Here is a 19,094-nt window from a genome sequence, read left to right as displayed (position 1 = left end):
TATATTTGTATGTGTATGTTTGTATTTATAGGCCTCTTTACTTACTTAAAAAAAGGAAACATCAAGAAATATGTTTATGGTATCTGTTACAAAGGGTCAGATTAAACCGAATATATATATTTATTACTTGAGATATATTGTATAGTATTTGTATATCGTCTGATATCCCTTGTATATTCTTTGTACATATACACGGAATATCCCTTTACCTAGTACAGGCCAGACCATAATATTCGTTCTCCTATTGGACAGCGATCCCCTAGGCGCCACGGCCATACCCCCCAATGTCTAGTTCAAAGTCACCGCTAAGACATGCCTGGACATGCCCGGTTCTGCGCAGGAATACGAGACAGAAATAAGGCTGGTACTAGATTGTTCACCTTACGTATAAATACGGCGCAGGTGAATACAGCAGTTAGTTACCCCAATAAGTTGAAGCCTCACACCACGATACAACGTGCTGTGAAGTGGGCCCGTTTTGCCCCGAAATAGAGCCTTGAGACCGCGTGCGAATTGATAGCTGAAGTGTCAGAGTTTAACGCTATATCGTCGAGTTCGACCTATTCTATTATTAAGTAATAGTCTATTATGTATAGTGTATCGTGCGGCTACCGTTCTACAGTGACCAGCATTACCAACGTTTCATCGTACCGAGCTAGTGTGCTTATCCAGGCTGGGCGGCCTAACCTGGTGCCGTCATCCGAGGAGCCCTAGACGAGAACCGTGTGGATATGTACACTGGATAACCTACCCGACGACTACAGAGCCCTTTTCGGCTGGATTATATTTGCTTTGGTCCTGTAGCTGTTGGAGCGGAGAATTGTCTACACCCACTACTGTGTGGGATCTACCCTGTGAGGAGCACCGTCGAGCCCGCCTCTAGTACTCTGAGGCTGGCTAGCTTTCCTCCATGCGGCACTGCATACCGGAGAATAGCTGTTGTTTGTCTACGGATCAAGGGATTATTGCACTGTCTCCTGTACCTGGAGTCTCCTTATTCCTCGTTGACCCAGACTTTTGCTACCGACAAATCCTCTCCCCTGCTGGCTTACAACCGGAGGGAACCCTCTTAGTGTCTCCAGCTGATCTACTAGTGTACCATATATAATTCTTATGATACAGGTGGTATTAATTATCTCCTGCGTAATATGCTCATGGACTTACGCTCTTGACCTATTCATGCACATTCTTCGCCTTACAAGCGCAACTCTCAATCTTGATAAGTAATGTAAGATAATCTTCGTGCTCTTCTAATAAATATTCTTCTAAACAGTATTTCTTGTGAAGCCGTGTTATTGTGGGGGTGTTCATCTCATATACATGTGTACTGTATGGCCAGTAGTAATGTACATAACTCAGTAGTGGTTTAATGATACCATACTTATTCAATACAGTCAGGGAATTGTACCCCTCAGTTACAGTATCACTATCTCCCAGTATCGTCTGACGGCCTGCAGAGGGATACTATTTTCTCAACCAGAGCTTTCAACCAATGCAATGGAACCATTCTGGCGGCCTGCAGCGGGATACTATTCTCTCAACCAGAGCTTTCAACCAATGCAATGGAACCATTTTGATTGACAGTCGATTCGGCCAATTACGCCACACCGCTAGCACCCACCTCCTGCTGTTCTTACCACCAATCGGCAAGCGTTTATTGAGAATGCGAGTCAAACTCAGAACCACAACAAGCTAATACGTTAGCTGCCCGGCAGTGCCCGCCGACCAGCGCGCTCCACAGGATGGCCAAACGAGACACAATGATTTTACTGCAACAAATGTTATAATAAAACAAAGCCTTTCTATACATTTGTCTGGTTGAAAACTTTATTAACAGATTGCAGAATGGGTAGTTGGGTACGGAATGGAACCAAGCTATGAACGGCTTGCTTGCTATCTTCGGGTAAATACTATGCTGATCATCAGCAGCTGATGTAATTGAACGTGTATTCGTGTAACTAACTATATAACGTTAATGCCACAAAACAAATGTTTGTGTCATTTTAACAGCAGATACTTTCTTAAATGCCATCCTCCCGACAGAGCGGTGTTGATGGGGAGCTCTGATGGGTTCGCTTGGTTGTGTTATTAGCATTGAACAGCTAACCGAAAGCTAGCGTTAACTAATGTTAAAGGTTTAGCCATAACGTTACGTTGGCTAAAGTTGGGGCTATTCATAATCCAGCAATAATGGCTGCAGACCTGCAAGCAAAGTACAGCAAGTTGGCAAAGGAGTATTCCAACGTAAATCACATTTTCACCAGTAACGTTACGTTAGTCTTCTGCCTCCCGGTAGCTCATGCTGCAACGGAATGGAACTGAGCTATGAACGGACTCGGAGTAATGCCTTGCTGCTATGGGTAATAATAACATGCTGATGTTATTGTCCGTGTAACACTAACTATATAACGTTAATGCCACAAAACGAATGCCTTGTTAATCATAAGTAGTAACTGATGCAGTAGCTTGTGTGTGTGTGTGGGGGACGGCGGGCGTTGTGCAGGTAGGTCGCGAGTGAACTTTATTTTTTTGCCTTTTGACGCTACACAAATTGATGATTTATCGGCGACTGCTATCGGCACATTTGAGCTTATCGGCCGATAGGCCGATAGCAGTCAACAAGGCACTTATCGGCCGATACCGATACCCGACCGATATATCGGTGCACCCCTAATAATTAGACTTGTACTTGTATTATCTGCGAGACATCGCCACCACGCAACAAGCTCCACTGTCTGTGTGTACTCTAGTAGCCTCCAGCTACGGCCAGGATTCTCCGGAGCTGCACCTGGACCCTATACTCGAGTAGCCTCGAGCTACGGCAAGGATTCTCCGGCGCTGCAGCTGGACCCTAGTATTGGTATAACGTTAAATCACATTCACAAGCCCTCAGCTCGAATACGCATCGAATCAGTGTTATAAGACATTGATATCAGGAGCTATCTGTAGAGCTAGCTGTAGTTGACTTTTATGTAATAAAAAAAGTCAACCAACGAACTAGATTCTTGTACCGGATCTCCTCTCTGGTAAACAAGAATACCCTGAAGACTCTGGCAGGAGCACTCATTCAAGGGTACTATGACTATGCGTGCACCTCATGGTACCAAAGCACCTCAAAGGCGCTTAAAACAAAATTACAAACATCACAAAACAAACTGGTCAGACTACTACTTGACCTGAACCCCAGAACCCACCTCACCCCTGCCCACTTTGACAACCTAGGATGGCTTAGAGTAGACGACAGAGTACAGCAACTTGCAATGGGCCTGGTCTACAAGATACACTATACGACCGGGGTGCCCATGTACATGTCAAAATACTTCCCAAAGGTCAGTGAATACCACAACCACTACACCAGAGGAAGCTCAACAAATCATGTTAAACCCAGATTCGGCTCAAACAAGGGACTAAACACGTTTCGCAATTATGCCACAACAATGTGGAACGCCCTACCCAAAGCTGTAAAGGAATGTGAATCCCTGCCCACATTCAAAACCGCTCTTAAAGAGCACCTACGGGAGGCTGCAATTCGAAACTGGCCACCGTAAATGCCCAAAACCCCCACCACCTCCTAATAGACAGTCTCCTCCCCACCGCATGTATATATTCCCTCCCCGCCGTATGTATATTTCCCTCCCACCCACCCACCGACCCCCAAATGTACAGTCCCCTCCCCATCATATGTATATACTCTGTCAGGATCTAGGGGTAACAGTACTGTATATTTGAATACCGCTTATGTCACAAATGTATCAGTACTAAATACCTATATGTCCCTATGCCATAAATGTCATGTATCGCTGCTGTCGGGACAAAACCTCATAACTCCAAAAACCCAACTTTTCAGCAGATGAAAAAAACGAACACAGATTTGAGGGTGAATAGAGTTAGGAGGTTTAGACAGATGATCGGTTTAATGCTTTCCCATTGTTTAAACTTTGTAAAACCCACACACACATATGGAGGATGATCTACAGAGTTGATTTATATTTAAAAAAAAATATTAAAAAAATGGAGTTATGAGGTTTTGTCCCGACAGCAGCGGTATGTTGTGTATGTCATAAATGTCTATATGAATTGAAAATGGGGGACCCTGATGGAAACAAGACAAACGTCTTTCTCAGGTCTGCATCCCCTTAACAATTGTATGTATTGAGCCGTACTGTATTGTACCCATTCTGCAATCTGTTAAATAAAGTTTTCATTCATTCATTCATTCTACTGCTAGCCGGATATATAACGTTAATACAACGCCTCAGTGAATTATTTAGTTCAATGGGACATTTCGTTTTGAACAGTGAACTAGCTTGCGCTAACGTGAGCTAACAGCTAACAGGTATCATACACTCTACTAGACTTTGTGGAGCGTTTGTTTATGTCAGGAGCTATCGGTAGCTGGCCGGCTAGATACCGTTCGGTTAGACAATGCCTCATCATGTATTAAACTAAAAGTGAATAGTTGACTGGGTCATTTTGTAACGGTAGCTAAGCTAACGTTAGCTCAGGGAGAAGCCGACGCCGTCCTCCCGTGTCCCGTCTCACTAGACTAGACCCGTGTTTACATGCGTGCGGGAGGGAGGAGCAGACCCCGCACCACCCGGTGTCTGAGACAGAACTCAGCGAATGAGATCGGCTTTGACGATCGGCGAAAATAAAGCATTATCACCGATCACCGATCGCATATTTATACTGGTTATCGGCCAATAACGATCGGTGGCCGATCATCCCTATAAACAACATAAGGAATATTAGCATAATTTTGAGTGGACTGAAGGAATGAGTCAGCGTTAATAGTTTTAAATGCAAATAATTTATTGAAACATAGAAGTGGGGTCGGGACACACACACACACTGTTTCAACTCACCACCCCCGCATCATATTGTAGTCTGTCTTCAAACTTCCACTCCTCTCAAAACTTTTTTATATTTGAATTAGGGCTGGGCGAGATGGAAAAAAATCATATCGCGATAACGATATGATAATGTTATCATATTTCTCGATATCGATAATTATCGAAATTGTTATAAGTATAAAAAAAAAATTAAAAAATTAAGCAACAGATGTATGTTTATTTTGCAGCAATTCTTTGTCATTGCCGCTATCTTTAGTGTTACATCCCCTCACACTCCAGTTCTCAGGCTGCAGCTGGTTTAAAAGCTAAAGTAAACCGGCTTCTCTGCTGGCTGTGGCTCCAGGGGAGTTGAACAGTTCTGGCTCTGCTAGTTTATTTTCGATCTTTTGGCGCTTTTTTGGTGGACAAACCACCGCACATGTGCACCGTGACTCGTGACTGGAGTCTAGTTCTGCTAGCACACATAGCCTACTGTGTACAGACGGTTTCAAACTGTATTTTAAATTAGAAAGCAAACAAAATAAATGGACAAGAGAAAAAGAAATCTCAATTTGGTCAGTATTGTCATTTGGACAAGCAAAGCCATTACTTTAAGTTGCAGGCAAGAAAGACAAGTCTGTCCACTGTCTCTGGTTTTAAAACTGCCCTGTTGCAAGTCACAATTTTTTTTTAAAAATTTAAATAAAAAAAAATAAAAAATAGAAAAATGATTTTTCGATATCGATTATTAAAATATATCACGATATTTATCATTATATCGCCCAGCCCTAATTTGAATATCAACATTATCTGTCCATCCTCAGTAATCCTCAGTTTACTATAATATACTCCTGTCCTGAGTCCTGACTAGTGACTTCGTCGTATTTCCAAACGCACGCACGCACACACACGGAAGGGGAGAGTGCCCCCCCATTTCCCTTTCCCCAGTCCACACTGTGTCTGCTGTTCTCTATGGCTCTGCGCCTCTGGCTCTGATCAGGATTAGCTTGTTAGCTTACGCTAACGTTGTAGTGATTGTAATGGTACATAAATGTTAATTTCGGGCGATGTGGGCATAAAGGAATGGCGACGGTGCAAAGCATGTAGATGCATTTGACCCGTTGCGAGAAGAAAAAAAACACCACAGACTTATTTCGGGTTGTGTAGGCGCACTGCTGTGTAGCGCTGCTCTGCTTTCAGAAACACGGACTGGGCGGATATTATGACTTGCGGAGTTGCTACAGGGTTTTTCAAAATAAGAGTATCATATGAACCTGAACGTTGCTAGCTGCCGGAGCCCAGATATTATGACTGGAGCTGTGCTTGGGGCGGAAATGAGACCCACAAAGGATTTTCAAAATAAGAGTATCGATATGAACTACACGCCAGATGGCGGGCAGACCTATCATTTTTACTCGCCAAACCTTAAATCTACACGCATTTGGCGCTTGGCAGGTGCTTATTTTGTTCCCTGAGAATAGTACATAGTAAAATAGTAGTATAGGCATAGCAGAATAGTAGATAGTAGTACAGATATAGTAGCATAGTATATAATAGTAAAAGACGGTAAGACGTTATTTAAAAGAAATTTAGATATCGATTGAAAAGATGCGATTTCAGTCAACGGTGGAAGATTGGGTGTGTTTCAGCCGTCCTGACTGTGGTGGGAAGTAGAGTAGAGCCCGACCAATATATTGGTCACCCGACATTGGCTTATTATCACTAATATATCACCCGATATCGGCTTACACTAATATCTCACCCGATATCGGCTTATCTCTAATATATATCGGTGTCGGCGTGTCTGTTACCATTCAAATGTATCGTGTGTGATTTTTTTTCCCCCTTTGTTAGCAAGAAAGAGGAATTTAAGAAATTGTTTAATGAATGACCACTTACGGGTCACAGTCAGAATTCACGCAGTCGTTGACTGCAAAAGGATTTTCAACCAAATATTAAATATGATGACTTTATTTCAAGTTTGTGTTAATTTGAACAGTTACTTTTGGTATCCCTAAAATGGGGGGGGGGGCTATGTATAAGGGATGGGTCAATGACGTGACGCCTATTTTTTCTGTCCCACTGAATTTCTTACCTTAAAAAAACATTAAAATTCATAAAAAGATTACATGTATCTCTAATACCTTCCCCATATACAGACCCACTCTAACTCCTCCAAACATTTGAGTTATTGGTAATTTTTCTGCTATCTGAAGTGTCAAATGTCCATGTGGGGCGACCGTCCAGCATTGACTTCTATTTGGACAACCGGCTTAAAATCACTTTAAATCTATTTAAATATTTCCCTTGCCCTATTTGGCATAATTTAAAACATGTTTTGAATTCATTGACAAAATTATGAAGCATTTGCACATATACTTCCATCATAATATACAAACGAATGTTGTCCGCATATGTTAATTTTATGAAATATCATCTGGGGCGACCATCAAGAAAACACAATTGTGGGACTTTTATTTTGAAACCACCTCAAGGACAGGATGTTGCATCAGCCAGTCACATGTGAGGGACCCAGAGAAACAACTAGCAGGTTAGTAAGTCTCTTTCATATTGGCAAATAAATCTCTTTTTTAACTGCTGTAATGTACTTGCCACTTTTGGATGTCTTGTGGAACGACCGCCCCAAAACTGTGAATACGTTTTATCTGAAAATCTATATTTTGATGATGAATTTGATAGTGACATGTGGTAAGAGCTAGCTAGTTTGGTTTCTGTAGCTAATGGTTAGCCTGTAATATTTGACTGACCTTAAAAACATCATCTGGGCGACCGAGTATCATGTGGGGCGACCACTGCTGAGTGTTTTAGATGATAGATATATGTCCTGTATTTGTAGTTTCTGTATATTTATATTTTATTCATGTTTTATATATATAAAGTTCTTTGTTTTAGCATAACTCTTTGTATACTTTAACATGTATTTTTCAACATGTCTGTCATTTTTCATTCCCATTTAGGAATTAACGTTTCTTTTTTAGTATTGTACCATCTTATGAGAAAAATTTTAAAACGGTATAGCATGACATTCCATTTAGGTAATTGTACATGTATTAGTCATGTTTAACTAGTTTAACCTATTTTCTAGATGGCACAAACAAGCAAACAGAAGACTGCTCACTACAGACAGCGGGTCAATGCAGACTATCTTGCCAGGAAAAGAGAGAGGTAAAAGAAACTATAGGTAACATGCAGTATATCTTTCTCTGGTGTATTTCAAACTGTCATGTTAGTAGGATTAGGAATGACCTTTTCTGTAATATCTTGAATTTAAGTTTGTATGTAATTTGGCCCACCAGAATTAGTATCACATTATACACTATTGTTTCAGCGAGAAGAAAACAACAGGGCAAGATTCCATGTGAAGTCAGATGAGCTATCGGAGAGGGAGAAGGCTGCATCCAGGGGTCACAGGGAGAAGGAAAAAGATGGAAAAGGCGATGCTGGACCTGACACCACCATCCATGGAGAACACTCCACCAGTTCTGGCTGGTGTAGAGAAGAGCAGCAGGGCAAGCTGTGGTGGATCCCCTACCTCTAAATGAGGATTTGAATCACTAACATTTACTTGATTCTACAGTAGGTTTAACATCCCTTGAAACTAGGGATGTCCGATATTATCGGCCTACCGATATTATCGGCCTATATCGGCATTAAAATGTGATATCGGTAAATATCGGTATCGGTTTTCAAAAAAACAAAAAAAAAAAAAAATTTACATTTCTATAACCTTTATTTACCCATGCAAGTAAGAACAAATTCTGATTTTATTTATTGTCAAAAGTATGCATAATGTTGTGTTAATTCCACAACAAGAGATATGTAATGTTAATTACCTGAAATTATTCCATTTTTTGGGGGGGGAAACCCTGCATATATCGGTATCGGTTGATATCGGTATCGGAAATTAAGAGTTGGACAATATCGGTATATCGGTATCGGTAAAAAAGCCAATATCGAGCATCCCTACTTGAAACCATAGGTTATATATCCAGCTCATGATCAACAGTGACATATTTCAACAATAAATGTTCAGTGGATTGCACTGTGCAACATCTCCATTATAATCTGATCAAAGTTTGTTTCGTGTTTGATATATATTTGGGGAATGTTGACTGTAGGAGCCAAAGCTATATTGTATTGTATGCCTGCAGTTTACCATGAGATAATATAAAAGGAACTAGAGATGGCACCAATCCGATACTCAGTATCGGTATTGGTCCGATACTGGCCAAATTCACAGGCCGATCCGATACAGGCCGTAAAGCATGCCATCACGTGAACAGTAGTAGCGTGACAACAACGTTAGCATTAGATAAACGTAAGTCAACTTGTTAGCAGTGCGCCGCGATCATGTCAGCTGTGGAGTTATTTTGAGCTCAAAGGAAAAAAAAGGCAAAACAGCCTGTGGTGTTATGCTAATGTGTGTGCATTAATACGACAGTACAGGCCACCGTACTGGGGTCACAGGTACGCAGGGCAGAGTAGACTAAGAGCGGATAATAACGGACCTGTATGGTGGAGCTAACAGAATGAAGACATGCACAAACAAATACAGAGGACTCGCATGTATACTTGTGGAATAACACGATAATATCTGCAACGCAAGTATTTCTAGGGGTGGCAGCAACACTGGAAACTTCAACACCACACAACACTTGCAGATTAATCATGGAAAGGGAGTATGCCGAGTTCATATGAGCAACGAATGCCATGAGGAAAAGTTTTGTCGCAGCAGCTAACATAGCTGGAAACTAGGGCTGACCCTATTAATCGATTAGTCGACTAATCAGTCGAAAGGAGCCGTAGTCGACTGGCCAACCTCTTAGTCGAATATAATAATAAAAAAAAAAAATATATATGATTTTTTTTTTTTATATATAATTTTTTCCAAAAGAAAAGAGGCCTAGAAGCGTGGCTAACGCTAATGGCATGCATACCAGAGGCTAACTGCCTACGAAAACAGGCACAGAGGCACTGAAAGAGGATTTCACCAATCTAATGAACACACTAGACTAGACAAATATCAAGATGTATCCATCAGTGGACCAATTGCATGCTTTTGCAGAGGACAAGAAGCCTTCAGTCGACTCCTTCAGACATTAAGCACCCCCACAGCCCAAATGGAATGATAAAAAATTTATAAAAAAAAAGAAAAGAAAAAGAAAACGTTTTAAAATATTATACTTTTTTTTATTATTATTTTTTTTAAAGTCGACCAATAGTCGACTAACGGCAAATTTTGGCCAATCCTAGTCGTCCATCCAAATCCTTAGTCGGGGACAGCCCTACTGGAAACCATTCAGAAGCGAGAGAAACTCCCTGCAGACAGTAACAAAGCAAAGCTGAAGAAAACCGAGAAAATAACCACATTTATTGTGCTGGACGACCAGCCCCTTTCTGTTGTTGAAAATGTAGGTTTCCGACGCTTAGCCTCACTTCATGTTGCCAAACCGTCATTATCTCTGACACGGCTATCTCAAATAAGTACAATGTTGTGTTTCTTTTTCAAATGTAGCCAAGAGTAAAGACCCTAACCCTATCAAAACAGCAGTCAAAGTGTATATTTTCAGCACTATGTTTGTTTACCAATGATTGGAAACTCCACGCATTGTACCGGTAAACAGACGTTTTAGACGTGAGGACAGGAAGCCGTCATGAAATCGCTGTAGTCTTATTAACTAAATAATTTGAACAAAATAAAAAGCAGCAGCACTATTGCATAACTGAGTCATGTGTGGTATGTATTTATTCCTTTAGGGGAGCTTTTGATGTTTTAGAGATGGCTAGGTTAAACACAGGTTTTTGTTTTTTAAGAGAGTATCGGATGGGTATCGGTATTGGCAGATACTCAAGGCTGTGATATCAGTATCGGACATGAATAAGTGGTATCGTGCCATCCCTAAAAGGAACTGATACAACTGTGTTGTAGTTGTTTAGCGTTGATTTCATCCATGCAACTATGTTGGTGGTTATTAGGGGTGCACCGATATGAAAATTGGCCACCGATACCGATTGTTCAAGTAACACAATCGGCCGATACCGATATTTGTGTATTATTTGTATAGTATTTGTAATTTTTTTTTATATTTTCTTTTTTTAATATTTTTTTTTGTAATATTTTTTTTTTAATGAAACTACTGTATATTTGTATGTGTATGTTTGTATTTGTAGGCCTCTTTACTTACTTAAAAAAAGGAAACATCAAGAAATATGTTTATGGTATTAATTCCACCATGCCATGTAGCACTATCCCTCTCCCAGTAGCCTGTATCAGTTCAAGTATCGTCTGGCGGCCTGCAGATGGATACTGTTCTCTCAACCAGAGCTCTCAGCCAATGCAATATAACCATTTTGATTGACAGTCGATTCGGCCAATTACGCCACACCGCTAGCACCCACCTCCTGCTGTCCTTACCACCAATCGGCAAGCGTTTATTCATTTTCTACTTTCGGGCATGCCGCCATTGTTCTGTTTGCGAGAGCACAACAAACTTAACGTAGCTACGTTAGCTGAACGCCGACCAGCGCGCCACAGGATGACCAAATGAGACATAATGATTTTACTGCAACAAATGTTATAATAAAACAAAGCCTTTCTATACATTTGTCTGGTTTAAAACTTTATTAACAGATTGCAGAATGGGTAGTTGGGTACGGAATGAGCAACGGAATGGAACTGAGCTATGAACGGACTAACGGAGTAATGCCTTGCTTACTGCTATCTTCGGGTAAATAATATGCTTGTTATTGAATGTGTAACACTAACTATATAACGTTAATGCCACAAAACGAATGTTTGTGTCATTTTAACAGCAGATACTTTCTTAAATGCCATCTTCCCGAGAGAGGGTGTTGACGGGGACTTGTGTTATTAATAGCATTGAACAGCTAACCGAAAGCTAGCGTTAACTATTGTTAAAGGTTTAGCCATAACGTTACCTTGGCTAAAGTTGGGGCTATTCATAATCCAGCAATAATGGCTGCAGACCTGCAAGCAAAGTACAGCAAGTTGACAAAGGAGTATTCCAACGCAAATCACATTTTCACCAGTAACGTTAGTCTTGCATCTCCCGGTAGCTAATGCTAGCTAACCTAGCTCATGTTAGCGTCGTCACTGAGCAACCACCTCACGTACACAATTAATGACATGTTGCGGACAGCCATATCGGTGACAATGTTTAGCTTTTAGTGCCAAATGATAAGAGTCTGAAGCGGAGTCTCAAAAGAGAATGTTGAATATTTAGTAGTAACTTTGATGCAGTAGCTTGTGTGTGTGTGTTTTGCGGACCTCCCAAACTTTCAAACTTCTTAGATGAAGGAATGGGTACAATAGGAGACACGCCTCCAGTTTTTCAAAAGTTTTTGACACGCCTCAGCTTCTGAGCTGAAGGCGTGTTTTTGCGGACCTCCCAAACTTTCAAACTTTAGACTGTTTTCTTTATACGTTTTTCTTTTTCTTTCTTTCTACCACAAGACGCGGCCACTGATGGGTCCATGGGACTTGGATAAGTCCTGTGGACCCAACTCTGGCCACTGACCACATGAGCGAACGGGTACATACGCACACAATACACGGCCACTGATGGATCCGTGGGACTTGGTAAAGCACTATGGACCCAACTATGACCACTGATAAAAACGTAACTACACTAGCATTATAAGACCTAAACATTGCTACCTACCATACAAGTGCATTGGTTTAGTGCACTTCCGGTTGCCACTGAGCGGAAATGTTTGTGCGGACCTGTTCTCCCAAACTGGTAAGCAAATGACTGTTTTTACGTTATTTTCATTTTTACGTTACTATTATTATTATTATTATTATTTTTTTTTTAACATTGATCTTAACTGATCACTATGACTTTATTGCTTTTATCGTTATATATGCCTATAATTGTGTACAGCACTTTGAGCTACATGACATGTATGAAAGGTGCTTTATAAATACTTACTTACTTACTTACTTACTTACTGGGGCGCGGCCGGCGTTGTGCAGGATGAGACTGAATTTATCGGCTACTGCCATCGGCACATTCGAGCTTATCGGCCGATAGGCCGATTGCAGTCAACAAGGCACTTATCGGCCGATACCGATACCCGACCGATACATCGGTGCACCCCTAGTGGTTATTGTTTATTGAATCTATAGAACTGTGTTGGTGTTTAATTTTTATTCCATACATACAACTCTGTTTACCTTTTATTATTGACTTAAATTGTTAATCCCTGTCCAATGTGACTACCATCACAAAAGTGATGCTACTTAACCCACCTTCTCGCTCTCATACATTGACAAAACCAATGCTGATATGAGGACATGAAAATGGACATTTGTGAAATGTTCAAGTTCCTGAAGCATGTAATGTGTATTGCACTTTAACTTTTTGAATGTTTAATGTTTTTAACATTTGCGATATTTGAATGTTCCTGACGAAGCTTGTAACCTACCATGCCAAATGATTGACGGAGCTAGAGCCCCGGGAGTCGGTGTTGTATTTGTACAACAGTGTGTACTTCGGCGCACACCTCACATATCGGCATGTAACTCGAGAACCCGCTATCGACGGGCAACAAATAGGGCTTTAATTCGATATATATATTGTATTAAAATATATGCACACCCGAGCCGGTAGAGGTCGCCAAAGTGCAAGTGGGAAAATCTTCCTCAAGAGGGCCCACATGTGGGCCCTCGCATGTTAACATGTTTTACTTTTGTGATATTTTAATGAATTGAAGAATATTTTTGTTGACCACTTGAAAAGATTGTAATAAAAACATTGTTCAGTTTTCTTTTGTCTGAACTGCATTGTGTAACATTTTAAATAGACTTTTAACTACTCTCATCTAGGGATGCCCCGATCACGTTTTTTGCCACCGATACCGATCACCGATCGTCTTGAGCCATATCGGCCGATACCGATCCGATATCGATCGTTTTTTTTATATAAAAAAAATTAAATTATTTTTTAAATATGTATATATATATTTCTTTTTAAATAAAATATATATATTATATAATTATACTTGTAGTTGTATTATCTGCGAGACATCGCCACCACGCAACAAGTCAAAATGCTCGCTATCTCCACTGTCTATGTGTATACTCTGCTTTGTGTATACTCGCGTAGCCTCCAGCTCCAGCAAGGATTCTCCGGTGCTGCAGCTGGACCCTATACTCTGCCCTCATGCGATGGAAGCCAGGGGCTCGAATACGCATCGAATCAATGTTATAAGACATTGATATCAGGAGCTATCTGTAGCTACTGCTAGCCGGCTAGATAACGTTAAGACAACGCCTCAGTGAACTATTTAGTTTAATGTGACATTTCGTTTTGAACAGTGAGCTAACGTGAGCTAACGGAGGTATCAACATGCACTACTAGACTATTGCTGGAGCATTTGTTGATATCAGGAGCTATCAGTAGCTAGACGGCTAGATACCGTTAGACAATGCCTCATGTACTAAAAGTGAATAGTTGACTGGGTCATTCTATTTAAACAGTAACGATAGCTAGGTAGCTAATGTTAGCTCACGGTCCCATGCACTATAGACTAGAGCAGAGGAGCCTCCTCTGTGTTTACACGGGTGCGGGAGGGGCAGGAGGAGGAGGAGGCGCGGCAGTTTGCAGCTCCGTGTGTCTGAGAGCGCGTGAGATCTCCGCTAAGAATTGGATCATGTTTTTCGATCGGTTTTCACAATCGGCGAAAATAAAGCATTATTGGAATTCACCGATCTCATATTTATACTGAATATCGGCCGATACCGATCGCTGGCCGATCGATCGGGGCATCCCTACTCTCATCATTTGGGGCGACCATTTGTCAGGCGGGGTAACCAATGATTGTCAATAACTGTACTAAATTAAAAATAGAATATCCATCAGTTTTGGCTCAAATATTAATCACTGGTATACTATGCTTAAGTGGATACTATCTGTACACATTTTAAATCAGTTGTATGGGTTTTAGAGCATATATGGGTATTGTAACTGCATTACTTCTCTCTCTCTCTCAGAATTTAAATTCAAATGAGCTTTATTGGCATGACAAATGAAAAACCTATGTCGCAAAAGCAGTACAGAAAAGTATTAACATTGATGAATAATAAGAAATAAATATAGAATACTGTGCAAATAGCTAAAAATCACATCAACAACAATACAATCGAAACCATCAAACAACAATTAAATTAAACTCATGACCATACATGACACGAGATTTGGTCTAGGCTATATTGTATGGGAGGAATGAGTCCAGTATAGAATAACATGGGGAGCAGGTAATACCTTCACAAACGTAGCCATCCAGAAACATGTAAACACCTCTCTCTTGTCTGTTGACCTCTCTCTCTCTCTCTCTCTCTCTCTCCCTCTCTTTCTGTGATGCCCAAATTAGGTTTGGACCTCCTCACCTCACATTTATACAACAGATGGTTGGCTCACGTAACCTACATGCTATAACACGCTACTGGATGACTGCGATACCAGTCACAGCAGGTCCGCCATGTTAAGCACAACAGCTGACATTTACTTCTCATACAGGTCAACATGATCACAAACATGAAGCCTAAGGTGTAGGTGTGTAATATGATGCAAAAAGGCTATGCCTAAACATAAAATAGAAAATAATAATAACAATAATTGCTTTGTTACTTCCCAAAGTTACTTGTTGAAGCTAATTTAGGAAGTCGACACCGTAAATGAGGGAGTCGTTGTATTGTATGGCTACTGTATGTTCAGCTAGTGTCATATGGCGTTGATGCAATTGAATGCAATATTCTATATACACAGTAAACCAGTATTCTACATTACTTTCATAGCACAATTTGGAACAGCCATACCAGTAGAGCTCTGAGACACACATACATCAACAATGTATGTATCAATATCAACATGATCAAATCTTTTTTATCATGATCATAGTCAGTCACCCTCACAATTTCTCACACAGACGAGACACACACACACACTCTCTCACACAGACGAGACACACACACACACTCTCTCACAGATGAGACACACACACACACTCTCTCACACAGACGAGACACACACACACACACACACACTCTCTCACAGATGAGACACACACACACACTCTCTCACACAGACGAGACACACACACACTCTCTCACACAGACGAGACACACACACTCTCTCTCTCACACAGATGAGACACACACACACACTCTCTCACACAGACGAGACACACACACTCTCTCTCTCACACAGATGAGACACACACACTCTCTCTCTCTCACACAGATGAGACACACACACACACTCTCTCACACAGACGAGACACACACACTCTCTCTCTCACACAGATGAGACACACACACACACACACACACACTCTCTCACAGACGAGACACACACACTCTCTCTCTCACACAGATGAGACACACACACACACACACACACTCTCTCACAGACGAGACACACACACTCTCTCTCTCACACAGACGAGACAGTAGACACGTCACACACACACACACACACACACACAGGGAGCAGAGGCCATCACACTGATGGAACCTCCAGGCCTGTGGGTTTCTATGGAGACCAGATCCTGACATTCAGGATGCCCGGCCGGGTTAAAAATAGGCGCTCTATTTACTAACACCAACACACACACACACTCCTCACCAGCCCCTCGTCCCTCAGACTCCCTCCCCACCAGCCCCTCTTCATGTTCCCTGCAGCACTTAGTCTCCACTTTGTTGATCTCCAATTCAAGCTAGATCACCCAACGATGAAAGTAGGGTCGCATTTGTTTGGCTGGGCAATATGGGGGAGAGAGGGGGGGTGTAATAGGCTAAATATAACAATATTCAGAATTCTGTCAATACTGATATATCACAGTACCGGCTTAAGGAAAATTAAACGTTAAATAATATGTTGATGTTCAACATATTGGACTGCAGGGTAATGGGAAGTGTGACACAAGGAAACACAAAAGGAAACAAGAGTGTTCGGAGACAAGAAGGAGCTAAGAAGGACAGTTTCCAGGTGTTTCCCAGTTCTTCAGCAACAACCATTACTTCTATGTCGTCACGACAACACACTAAAGATGATCATTGGCCTCTAACGCCTATTCTGCTACCAGCACTCCATCCATCTCTGAGGTGGCATTAGCTGTGATGTAATTATTCTACAGATAACAGTCAACCCTGTTGACAAGCAGCAGGCTCTACCGAGGAGAACATGTGGAGATGGGGAAAATCCAATAGTGCGCACAAAGAAGCCAGTGTGATGAGTGAGAGGACTGCAGCCAACTGGACACCAACTACTTCGGTTTGCCTTCATGAGGCAACCACTTTCTCAGTCCAGGAAGGCACCGTCGCAGTAATGTGATAAAGTTATCGGTTAAGAACATAATGTTCAGAGGGACGCTACAGTGCTATCATTGTAGTAGCTACTAGCTACTACTGTATGTTCCTCAAAATAAACGCATGCCAACATAGAAAAATGGAGAAAGGAGCACACGTCCAAAGTAGGCGTGGGGATTTTCAACCGTTTTTATAGATCATGAAAACATATATTTATTTTATATAAACATATATAAAAACATATATTTTCAATTCACGAGTAATGAGGTCTTTGGAAATAAAATAAAAACATTGTTGGTTTGGTTGCTGGGTGTTGAACGCGGGATATCAGCTTGTACTGTATGTGAATGGGATTTTTACTTTGAAAGTAACTTGTTAATATTTTACAACTAGAGCTGTCACAAGTAATCGAGTATCTCAAATAAGTGGATTATTTACCCCCCCCAAAAAAAGTCGTAGATTTGAATGTACCGCTTTGATGCTTCTAATAATTGTATTGATGGCAGCAACACACTCCATAGTATCTAGTGTACCAAGAATATAGAATATCCTTTCATTTAAAAGCACTAAGTAAATAATTATTATAATGTTAACACATTAATTGCCAAGAACGAGTATACTCATTATTGCCCGCCATGCGAATATCGCCAAAAACGAGTAATCTATTCTGCAGACCCTTCAGACCCGTAGTGGCACGGTGGTGTAGTAGTTAACACTGTCGCCTCACAGCAAGAAGGTCCAGGGTTCGATTCCCACTTGGGGACCAGGTTTCCATGATGCCAGGTACTCAGGTGGGGTAGCTCCCAGGCCCCTCTGTGTGGAGTTTGCATGTTCTCCCCGTGCTCGCAAGGGTTTCCCCCCGATAAGATAAACCCAATGGAAAAACATGCACAACAGATCGCTAACGCTGTAGCATCCTTGACGAAGACGGACAGGAGCACTTGGATTGGTCCCTGGGGCACGGCTCACGTTGAAGCCCTATCTGCTCCCGGCTGCCCATGGGGGGGAAGGACAACGGGATGGGAAAAGTGCAGAGAGACATTTCATCAGCGACTCAGTGCATGTGTGTGTGTGTTCCTGTGGGTCGCCCATCTCGCGTGTGTGTGTTAAACTGCATGACAAATAAAGACTTCTAGTCTAACAATTATTATAAAAGACCCTGTCTGAGATGGCAGACGGTCAACACCGCCCTCTACTGCCTTGCAGAGCTATTGCACTCCATTGAAAATGGTCTGGTGTGTTTTCTGAGCCGTGCGGGCGGGGTTTAAATACTCCGACGAGGCAGGCCTTTACAACGACGGCATGGAACACTAACCCCGCCCGCCCGTTCATGTGTAACGCTCGGTAATGTCGGGGACACGATCGCTGTGGATAACTGGAATGGTGATCAGATAATTGGATTCTTTTTTTTTGCATTACATCAGAGACCAGGTAAGGACTCTATATAAAATCTTGCGTTGATGTGATATTTCTTTCTACCACGATCAAAGCTATCTGTGTGGACTCTGTGTGTGCTGTCTACCGTTGGCTGCGGTGGGGGGGGGGGCGCTACGATGGCCATTTCATGTATGCACGAGGAGATATAATAATGATAATCTAGCGTTGATTTCAGGATGATTAGATAATCAGCCAAAAACGTGATGACTGGATTACACTAAAATGCCTTTTTCTCGTCTTTTCCTGGAATTACTCAGAATCACCCAAACCATACTCGTATTCAAAACGGTATAAAACGGAAATGTACGGATGAAAAAACAATCTGTTTTGTGCACGTTGACTGGAAGCAAGTCACTGACAATCTACAGCGTTTTTAGACCCATAGCTATAATATAAGATATATTTTAAGCACTCGCAAATGTCGCAGTCTAAAACTATATCCATTGAATAAAGACCTGGCGCTGAAGGGGGAT

The 19,094-nt window shown here is 41.5% G+C and overlaps 1 protein-coding gene across 1 annotated transcript in view; it reads right to left on the bottom strand.

The window, feature by feature from the left end:
- cds2 (CDP-diacylglycerol synthase (phosphatidate cytidylyltransferase) 2) overlaps positions 1–19,094 on the bottom strand; it is a 51,259-nt gene that overhangs the window by 21,528 nt on the left and 10,637 nt on the right. The window lies entirely within an intron of this gene.

Source organism: Notolepis coatsorum (genome assembly GCF_963971535.1).
Source record: "Notolepis coatsorum genome assembly, contig: SCAFFOLD_193, whole genome shotgun sequence".
NCBI classification, from domain to species: Eukaryota; Metazoa; Chordata; class Actinopteri; order Aulopiformes; family Paralepididae; genus Notolepis; species Notolepis coatsorum.
This window is presented reverse-complemented; position numbering and strand designations above follow the sequence as displayed.